Genomic DNA, 10615 nt, shown 5'->3' on the forward strand with positions numbered 1-10615 from the left:
TAAGATTAAAATTTATAAATATTTATAAATTTATTTATTTTTTTAATCTTATTTAATTTGAAACAGATATAAAAATTTAAATTTAAAGAACGATTTTTCTTGCATAATTTTAATTGCTAATTTTTTTTAATTTTATATTCACTATGTTAAATCATATTTTGTTTCATTATTTTTTAAAAATTTTTAATTTTTATTTTCATTATTTTTTACTATTCTCCATACACATATTTATCATTATTTTTTTTAATTAAGTGAAATAAAGATAGGTATTAAACACTATTTATCAATAAGATTAAGATGGAAGAGTAAAAATTGGATACCAAACTCTCCTATTCTCTTTATATATTGTTATAGATATTTAATTTAAAGTACATTAAGATATTATAATAATATCTATAACAATATCATTTAGGACAATTATGGAAGGTTTATCGAATCAAAACCTAAGAAATAAATTATTATTAATTAAATAAATATACAAGATTCTTACCTATATTTGGATCATTCAGTCTACTACTTTTTTTTTAAAGATAAATGTTATTTTATTAATATAAAATAAAAGTGTTTTCATAAGGAAGTATAAAAAAATTGGATATTCCTATTTATCACCAACTGTGACTGAAAGACTAAGAGCTTAAGGAAGAGTAAAGTAAGAGTAAAGAAAATTATCAGCATCCATCAGGTATGGCTCACAAGTTCACGCACTAAATTGCTGGCTTCTTTCACTATCTCTGGTGTCGGGCTTATTACCTTCTCAAAAACACACCGATTCCTCGCTTTCCAAGTGCTCCAACACAGCGCCGCTATGAGGAAGGTCTTTTGTCTACCACGCCACTATGAGGAGGGTCTTTTGTCTACCATCGAATTGAGCCGCTGCCCAAGATAAGACTTGTTGCCACCAATTGAAAAAGGTCTCTTCTTCTCTCATCCATAGGTTGGGGTTATTAAGTTTAGACTCCATATTATTGAAGACGGGGGCATTGGAACAAAGCATGAGAAATTGATTCAGCCTTCAACATGCATCTTGGACAAGTGGCAGGAGTGGATGCGAACCGGCTGTGAACTTGTTGTAACACCGGAAGCCTTTCATGCAGACTTTTCCATAGAAAAATCTTAATTTTATATGGTAATTTCAACTCCCAAATGCTATTTCAGGCTCTGTTGTGTATGTTTTGGAGCCTCAATGAAGTAGGAGAATGAAAGAATCCATAAGCAATTTTGTATCCTGACCCAGCTTCATATATACCAGATTTTGTCCAGCACCAATTAACTTCATCCTCCTCCTCTGTTGGTTTGATTGAAAAAATTTTATTGCATATATCAACTAAAAAAATCGACTCAATCATATTCCTATTCCAGCTTCTATCATGATTTAGTAATGCACTAACTTAATACACTTGCAGATTTGACAGGATTGTGAGTGCATTTTGAGGGACATTACGGGGCACTGGTGGTGGCAGCCAGGGGTCATGAAAGATGTGAACATTAGTGCCAGAGCCTATTTTCCATACCAAGCCTTTCTCGATCACCTTGCGCCCTTCAAGAACACTTTTCCAACCCCACGACAGTACGCTTCCTATCTCTGCATGTAGAAAATCTGTATATCTGAAATATTTAGCTTTGAGCATTCTTGATAGAGTAGAATTAGGGTATTTCATTAGGCACCAACATTGCTTGCCCAATAAAGCCAAATTTTGCGCCCTTAGGTTCTTGATCCCCAGCCCTCCATCTTTATTCGGTCTCGTCATTGTGTCCCATTTAATCCAAACCATTATTCATTTTGCGTCTTTTTGACCCCACCAAAATTGTGAGAGCATGCTATGAATCTCAGTCAACAGCGTGTTTGGGAGCTTGAAACATGAGAGTGTATAAATAGGAATCACCTCCCCCACCGCTCTCAATAGCATGTGCCTGCCACCTAATGACAATAGACTTCTTTTCCAACCCATAATCCTCTTCTGAACTTTATCCTTGATAGCTCTAAAGGTTGCTTTCTTTGATTTTTGAACTATAGAGGGCAGTCCCAGGTATTTGTCTTGTGCTCCGATATGTTCAATATTTAGTGTCTGAGCAACTGCTAGTCTTTTGTTCTGAGGTGTGTTGTGACTGAAAAAGATAGCCGACTTATTCAAATTGACTTTTTGCCCACTGAAACCCTCATAGATCTCTAGCAATTTTAGAATACTTTGGCTTGTATTAGGTGTGCTCTTGCAAAAAAGGATTGAATCATCAGCAAACAAAAGGTGATTAACTGTTTGGCATCTCCGATTAACTTGAACTCCTTGAATTAATCTGTTTTGCTCTGCCTTGTGTAGCAAAAAGGAAAACCCTTCTGCACAAAAAAAAAAGAGATATGAAGATAGGGGGTCACCCTGTCGGATGCCCCTATTTTTCGTCTAAAATAACCAAAAGGTTGACCTTCCACAACGACAGAGTAAGAAACAGCCGTTACCAATTCCTTAGTCCAGTTAATCCATTTAGCATCAAAGCCCAGCTTATCCATAATATACCATAAAAAATGCCATTCAACCATATCATAAGCCTTGCTTATGTCTAGTTTAATAGCCATCTCATGCTCTGCCCCACTTCTCTTATTTTTCAAATAGTGCATACATTCGTGGGCAATTAGAATATTATCTGAAATGAGTCTACCTTTAAGAAATGCACTCTGATATGGGCTTATAATTTTATTCATAATACCTTGTAATCGATGCACCATAACTTTAGAAATAATTTTATACATAACTGAAGACAAACTGATCGGTCGTACCTGAGTCATGTCACTGGCATCTGACGCCTTTGGAATCAAACAAATTTGAGTATGATTGAAGCTTTTTAGAATTCTGCCACTGTGAAAGAAACTTCTCACTACCTTAAACATGTCACCTCCAACTATATCCCAGAAAAAGTGAAAAAACTTAGCTGTAAACCCGTCATCACCAGGAGCACTCCGAGCATGAACACTAAATGTAGCTCTTTTGACCTCGTCCATAGTTACTGGCCTTTGGAGCCTACGGTTCATGGAAGCTGTAACCTTAGGCTCCAAATCCTCTAAGTATGGATTCAGATTAGTCGAACAAGAAGAAGTAAAAATATCCCAAAAGTAGTCTTCAGCTACCTTTGCAATATCCTCAGGTTTCGATGCAATCTCATTGTCCCTCCCCACTAATCTCCAAATTCTGTTCTTTTTCATCCTTGATTGAAATTTCTGGTGAAAGAATCTAGTGTTCTGATCTCCTTCTTTTAGCCACTTGACTCTAGATTTTTCTCGCCAATAGTTCTCTTCTTTCAAATATGCCAGCTCTAACTTCTCCTCCAAAATGGTAACCTCCTCTCCCCCATTGATTCCAGCCACCCGCAACTCCTCTAGTTTAGCTTGAAGGTCCTCAATTTCTTTCTGGGAGTTTGCTTTGTGAGTTTTCTGCCATTAAACTAGTCTATATCTACAAACTTTCAACTTTTGGGCTAAGGAGAACATAGCCGAGCCTAAAACTTTCATTCTCCACATTTCACTGACAATTCTCGTGACATCCTCTTCTCCACACCAATGTTCCTGGTATTTAAATCACCTTTTACTATGCCAGGATTGAGGTTCGGTTTCCATCAAAATTGGAGCATGATCCGAGCCTGACTCTATGAGCATGTGCACCACTGCATTCGGAAACTTCAACTTTCATTCCATCCTAACTAAATAGCGGTCAAGCCTCTCCTTCACCAAATCCTCTCTTTGCCTTCGATTTGTCCACGTGAAAGGGCACCCCACCATTCCAATATCCACTAATTCGTTACTGTCAATAAAATTAGTGAATGTTGTAATGGTGGTTCCTGATTTTTGGCCTCCACCCTCCTTTTCCGCTTGGCTTGTTATAGCATTAAAATCGCCTGCTATTACTACTTTTCCTTCCAGGTGTTGGCTCATTGTTGTAAACTCCTCAAACTGTAAGGATCAAATTTGTTCCGAACAACTCAAATGGACACCAATGAACGCCCATACCTCACTCCTTCCGACTTCCTTAATTTCGGCTGCCACAAAGAATTCTCCACTGCTAATAATTTGAACACTAATGCTGTCCTTCCAAGCTAGCACAAGTCCTCCTGCCACTCCTGTCGGGTTAACAATATTCCAGTTTTCGTAGCCGCATACCCGAAGTTTTGCTTCCACCTGTCGAGATTGGTTCTTTGTTTCACTTATAAACACAATCTCGGGGGAGTGTGATTTACAGATCCCTTTTAAGGTGTGAATTGTCAGGGGTTTCCCCAAACCCCGACAATTCCAAACTATAGTTTTCATGGCGCCTTGGGTGCCATTTGTAGGCTGGCACCCTCCACCATCTGTTCAACTGCATTTTCATCCTCTGTTCTTGCTTTCTTTATAGATCATTCAGCTATACCACTCATCAACCCCTTTGTTGGGTTCACTTTTAGTATCTGACTCTGCAGCACCTTGTCTTGCTAACCTTTTCCACTTCCTACCTTTCTCAGTGGTGAGACACTGCCCAATAGCGAATTGCATAAGCTGCCCTTCATCCTCCTTGGTATTGGACTGACCAGCTATGATAACCTCCATGCATTCTGTTCTAGAATTGGCTGATTGAGGTGACTCAGGTGTTGCCTTGTTACCAGTGTCTTGTGGTTTCAAACTTTGTTTCCCTTCTTGCATTGACATCCCTGCAAATTCTTCCAATAAGCAGTTTAAGACTGGTTTTTTCTTACGTTGAGTGGCCTTATTCTGGTTTTGGGTTGAGTTGTTGAATGTTCTTTCTCTTTCAGAGTAGATTCGCATTCTCACTTGGCTGTCTTTAACCCATTCGCCAATGTCATCCTCTTTTACTGTATCACTCTCTGTGTCCTTCAGCAGATCATGGCAGTTTTTCACCTCGTGCCCCAATTTTGCGCAATAGGTACAAAATTTTCTAAGTCTCTCATAGCGCAGTGCCACATCTACCTTCTTTTTATTAGGTCCTGCCACTATTAACTGATCTATCATTTGCCTGGCAACATCAATATTAATTTTGGTCTTCACAATCCTAGTTTCTCTGTCTAACATCTGAAATTTACCTACCTCCAACACTGTGTCCAGATTTTCTCCCAATTTACGTCCAACTTCGAGGGTTTTAAACGATTCTGGCAAACCCCAAAATTGAACCCAAACTGAAAAATTGGAAATAATCTATTCATCACAGTTCTGATCTTCCTTCCATATATTGACATGGAGCACATAATCTTTGAATAGCCATGGAGAACCACGTTCAATACGCAAGACATCCACTTCTTTATTAAAAAAGAATCGGAAGGAATTATCCCCTTTCTCACTCATGCTAAATCTTTCCGGGTTTCCCCATATAGCCTTTAAAGCATTCCCCATGGTTCCAATTGAGAAGGTCTTGGAAGCAAAGAGTCTGTCATAGAGACTATTGGAGTAAGCGTTAATACCTTCTGATATGTCTGCCTCTTCCAGTAGAATCACATTCCTACCTCCTTTTCGATTGTCTTCCTCGGTCCGATCTTCATCCCTCGTTGTCTCAGCCATGCAAATTACGTAGACTTGTATTGAGATTTAATTGACGTTGACAATGTAGCCTTGACAGCAGTATGAACTCCGTTAAGAAACCCTAACAGAGCACTAAGAAACCCTAGCAGAGCACTCTATTCAGTCTGCTACTTGGACCACGTTATTATGAGTATAGAATAAATTTGTTATTAACATGAAAATATATTGTAAAAGATAATTCATATTTTAAATGATATACTAACTACATAAATTTATTAATAGGATGTATAACTTAAGTGGCACGCCTTCTGGCGAGGTGTTGCTGCCTCTGTTTTTCACTCATGTTTTGTCTTCGTCGTCTGATATAGCCTTTCCAAGTCGGTCAATTACTTCCATTGGTATCCTGTCAACTTTAATTAATCAAAACAAACATATAAATATAGTTTTACACTTTTATTTAATGACGAAAAATAAATTATATATTAGATAAAGTGAGAAAGATGCATGAAAAGATGGATGAGAAGCGAATGAAGTTTTTCTAGTAACAGTAATGTGAAGTGAGAGAGAATAAGGAAAGAAAGAGATCAATATTATAGAAGTTAGGTTGATTTATAAAATAAGAGAGAACGTGAATAAAGATGAGGTAGTGAGAGTATTGTAACGCGGAATAACTGACGTGTGGTAGGTTATTAGAAAGGATAAAAATGAAAAAAAGTTTTTGACACCAAAATAGATTTTCTCATTATATATTGTTATAGATTATAGATATAACATATCATAAAAAAGTAATTTTAATGATTTATTTTTTAAAATATTTTCTTACTATTTATTCCATTTGTATTCTCCTCTAATTAAGTAAGCATTTTTAATGGTAATATTATGATTAAATAATAATTTGAGCATAGCTGTTTCATAGAATCAAATCATATAATAGCAATTGGTATGACCAGTAAAGTCGGTTACGAGTTATAGCTCGGTAACGGCTGATCTCAAATTGTAACCGAGTATTCTCAATAATTAAGCATTTACTTTCGCCCAATAACGTCGGATACGCAATTATTCCTCGGGCGTTACCAAAAAACGATCAAACCCATTCAAATCAGATATAAAAAGAGAACCATGAACGAGGAAGGTATTGATTCTTTTCATGAAAAATAGATATAACATATACACTGTCTTTTTCTAACTTTAGCATCGAAGTGCCTTTACAGGTACCCAATTCACCTGTTCTGATCGACCGACGTATACATCGTCTCCCAGGGAAAGAACGCCAACCTTCGTCAATAACCGAGTTCCATCTCCACCACCCAGGCAAGAACAGATTGGCGCTAGAAGGAGGGCCTCATTGAAGATATTTCCTTCCATGAGCCCTTAATCCACTCACGTTTGACGATGACCGATGTACCTCCCCCTACCCCATCCGAACTTCTTCGGATGGTAACTGAGCTCCAGCAAGCAAATCAATGTATGGCTGAAGCAAATCAATGTATAACGGAAGAAAATCAGAGAATGCAGCAACAAATCCAGCAATTGGCTAATGCTCGTCTGGAGCACAACAATGATCGTCGTGAGTGACAAGAAAATGACGAACGACAATCCCAACCGACCCATGTCTCGGAAACACCTCAAGATGACAACGCGGACCATCGGAATGGAGACGCCACGCCCGAAGATGAAGATGACGAGCAAGATAACTCGGCAGGACCCTTTACGGCCAACATCATGGACTTTCAAATGCCCAGACAATTCACACTACCGACAACTCTGGCTCCCTATGATGGGCTAGGGGATCCAAAACAGCATATTAAAAAATTTCGATCTATTATGATTGTTAATGGGGCATCTGACCCCATTTTATGTCGTTGTTTTCCTTCCTTTTTAGATGGACCCGCGCTTGACTGGTTTTGCTCTTTACCTGCAGATTCTATTTCACGCTTCCAAGAACTTGCAAAGCAGTTTGAAGATCATTTCGCGACATCAGCAATTTACCTGCACGATTCTGATTATCTGACTACCATCAAGCAGGGTCCACAAGAAAGTTTGAAGGACTACATTACCCATTTTACGAAGATCGCTATGAGAATCCCTGATCTTCACCTAGAGGTCCACTTGCACGCCATTAAGAGTGGCCTCCGCCCCGGGAAATTTCAAGAAGCTATTACAGTAGCCAAGCCAAAGACTCTAGCCGAGTTCAGGGAGAAGGCCAAAGGACAGATAGACATTGAGGAGCTTCGTCAGGCACGACGAGCAGAAAAGTCGACTTTCACAAAAGATGATGATAAACCCCGAGAGAACAAGAAGAGTTTCAAGCCCGTTCCCCGATACGAGTCCTACACTCAATTCAACTCTAAGAGGGACGATATTATCAAGGAAATATTAAATTCCAAGTTAATCAAACCTCCGCGTAAAGCTGGCACTTATCCTGAGCCAAAGAACGTCGATAAAGTTGGATATTTTTCCACTTGTCTCTTACTCTTGCACACAATTAGGGGGTGAAAGTAAGTCGAATTATTCGACGGAATTTGTAACTCGACTTATTTTAAATTCTGCTCAATGGATTATTTTATTAAACATATTAGGATTAAAACTTTATAAAGTCTATGAATTAAAAAGGTTAGGTCTTAAACTTAAAAAAAGTCTACAAAATTTATTGGTCGATTTGTCAAAATATTATTTTATAATAACAAATTATTCTTAATTTAGACTTTTTACTTATTCACTTATATTAAATACAAAACAAAAATACAAAGAATCAATGATAGGTAAGATTGTACTTTTTTTTTCAAAGAAAAAATTTATAAATTGTAAGTATGGTTATGATATGTGACTAATAATTGGTATATAAATAAAAAAACAACCATTTGTACCTATAAATTTTATAAATGCTGATAAAATAATCATTAAACAAAAAAAATTAATGTTATCTATTCTATTATATAAAAATTGGATGTCTGCACTTAATGATGAAGCTGACGTGGCATGCTTCGGAGAATGTTTTCCGATTTAATTGTTTTAACTCACTCAATACAATTTATTGCACTAAATTAATTATATTAACAAATTAATTTGATTAGATATTTAAATATTTCTTTTCTTAATATAATTTATTATAATTTATATTACTTAATTAATTATACTATATTAATTATAATTCGTTATATTAGTGAATTAGTCTTTTCATTTATAAAGTCTAAAATAAAATAAATAAATTCTTGTTTATTCTAATTAAATTTATTTATATACTATATATGAATTAACGTCTATTCGATTCTATTATATAAAAATCAGATTTCTACACTTAATGATGGAACTGACGTGGCATGCTTCTGAGAGTGTTTCTCGATTTATTTCTTTTAACTCGTTAAATACAATTTATTATGAGATTAATTATATCAACTAATTGATTTGATTAGATATTTAAATATTACATAATAATTATAATTTATATCAATTTGTTTTAATAGTATTTTCTAATTTATTTCTTTTAATATTCTGGTAGTATTTTAATTTATTAAATCAAATTAGGTATAAATTATGTATATTAATTAATTGATTTGATTAAATTATTAATAATTAAAATAATAAATCTATAAATAAAATAAGCAATTGAGATATTTTTAACTAATAATTAAATCAAATTAAATGATATGTATTAAGTCAGATTCAAATCATGTGAATTAAATACTAAACTAAAATATGATAATTTCTTACTTATTCAAATTAAATGCAATAAATACAAATTAATTTTGTTAGATAATGATGATTTTCTGGTCTCTAAATTATATGTATTAAGTCAAATTCAAATCATGTAAATTAAATACTAAACTAAAATATGATAATTTCTTACTTATTCAAATTAAATGCAATAAATACAAATTAATTTTGTTAGATAATGATGATTTTACGATTTTCTATATATAGACGGCCAAACAAAATGATAAGAATCATCATTTTTATCGCTCTTCTTTTTTTCTTTTTTTTTTATGTAAATTTTTTTTTATGGATAAATAGTATTTCGTTGATTGTTTGTTTATAACTCGAAAATGTCTTAATTTAGGCATTACCGTTGCTAATAGAATTGGACGACAATGTGCTCGGCATACTTGCAGCTTAAGAAATCAGGTCATGTGTTCGAGGTGCACCAATGCAAACTTTTGGAGCTGCTGACTGCCGCTGAATTCATCGTATAGTTTGAGCAAATTATGATATAGTGAAAAAACGTTTATGCATGCATGCTATTCTTCTTTATATATGTATCTCTCTATTTTTACAATTCACATCTTTATATATTAGATTCTTTTTGACATTATTTAAATTTGATATTTTTTTTCTATTTTTACGCTTCTAATCATTTTTTGTCTTAATATTTTGTTCTCATCAATTTCTATATTTTATTTTAGGTTAACTTTGTGGTTCAAATATAATCATTTATGTTATTATTGAATGTTATGAAATTGACATGATATTAACAATAAATAATTCAAAAAAGGTATTTTTTTGGAACAATTCTCCTAAATTTAAATTGTTATATTAAACAGATGATGATAAATAGTTTTGTATTAAATCTCTTATAAAATAAACTTATAGAAATGTTATGTTATATGATATAATTTGATTATATATTTTTTTTATCTTCAATCTAAATTATTTAAATTGACATACCAATTATTTTTAAATTTAGTTAAATATCTAAATATCTTACAATTTAACATAATTTAATTTATATAAATACATGATTTTAATATTTATGTAATAAATTTTAGAGATATTTTTGCAAGTTATAATTTTTTTATCTGTATATTTAACTTTTAATAATATTTTTTATTTATTAATATATTATTTCTATTATTTGAGTATCAATAATGCGTTAGGAATTTTTTATTGTATAAGTTATTTCGAGAAAAAAATGATAAAATTTGATTTATAAAAATTTAAATTTGAGCATTTACTACGATTAAACTTAAATTTTAATTTATTTTTTATATTATATAAATATTAAATTCTTTGATTAAACACTTATTTGTTTATGATAGGATATTATATATAATTTTTATATTGACAATTAAATTTCAATTGCTACATAAAAATAATATATTTTAGGTAATTGTACATTTTTTGTTATTA

This window comes from Arachis duranensis, chromosome 3, assembly GCF_000817695.3.
Source record: "Arachis duranensis cultivar V14167 chromosome 3, aradu.V14167.gnm2.J7QH, whole genome shotgun sequence".
Classification (NCBI taxonomy): domain Eukaryota; kingdom Viridiplantae; phylum Streptophyta; class Magnoliopsida; order Fabales; family Fabaceae; genus Arachis; species Arachis duranensis.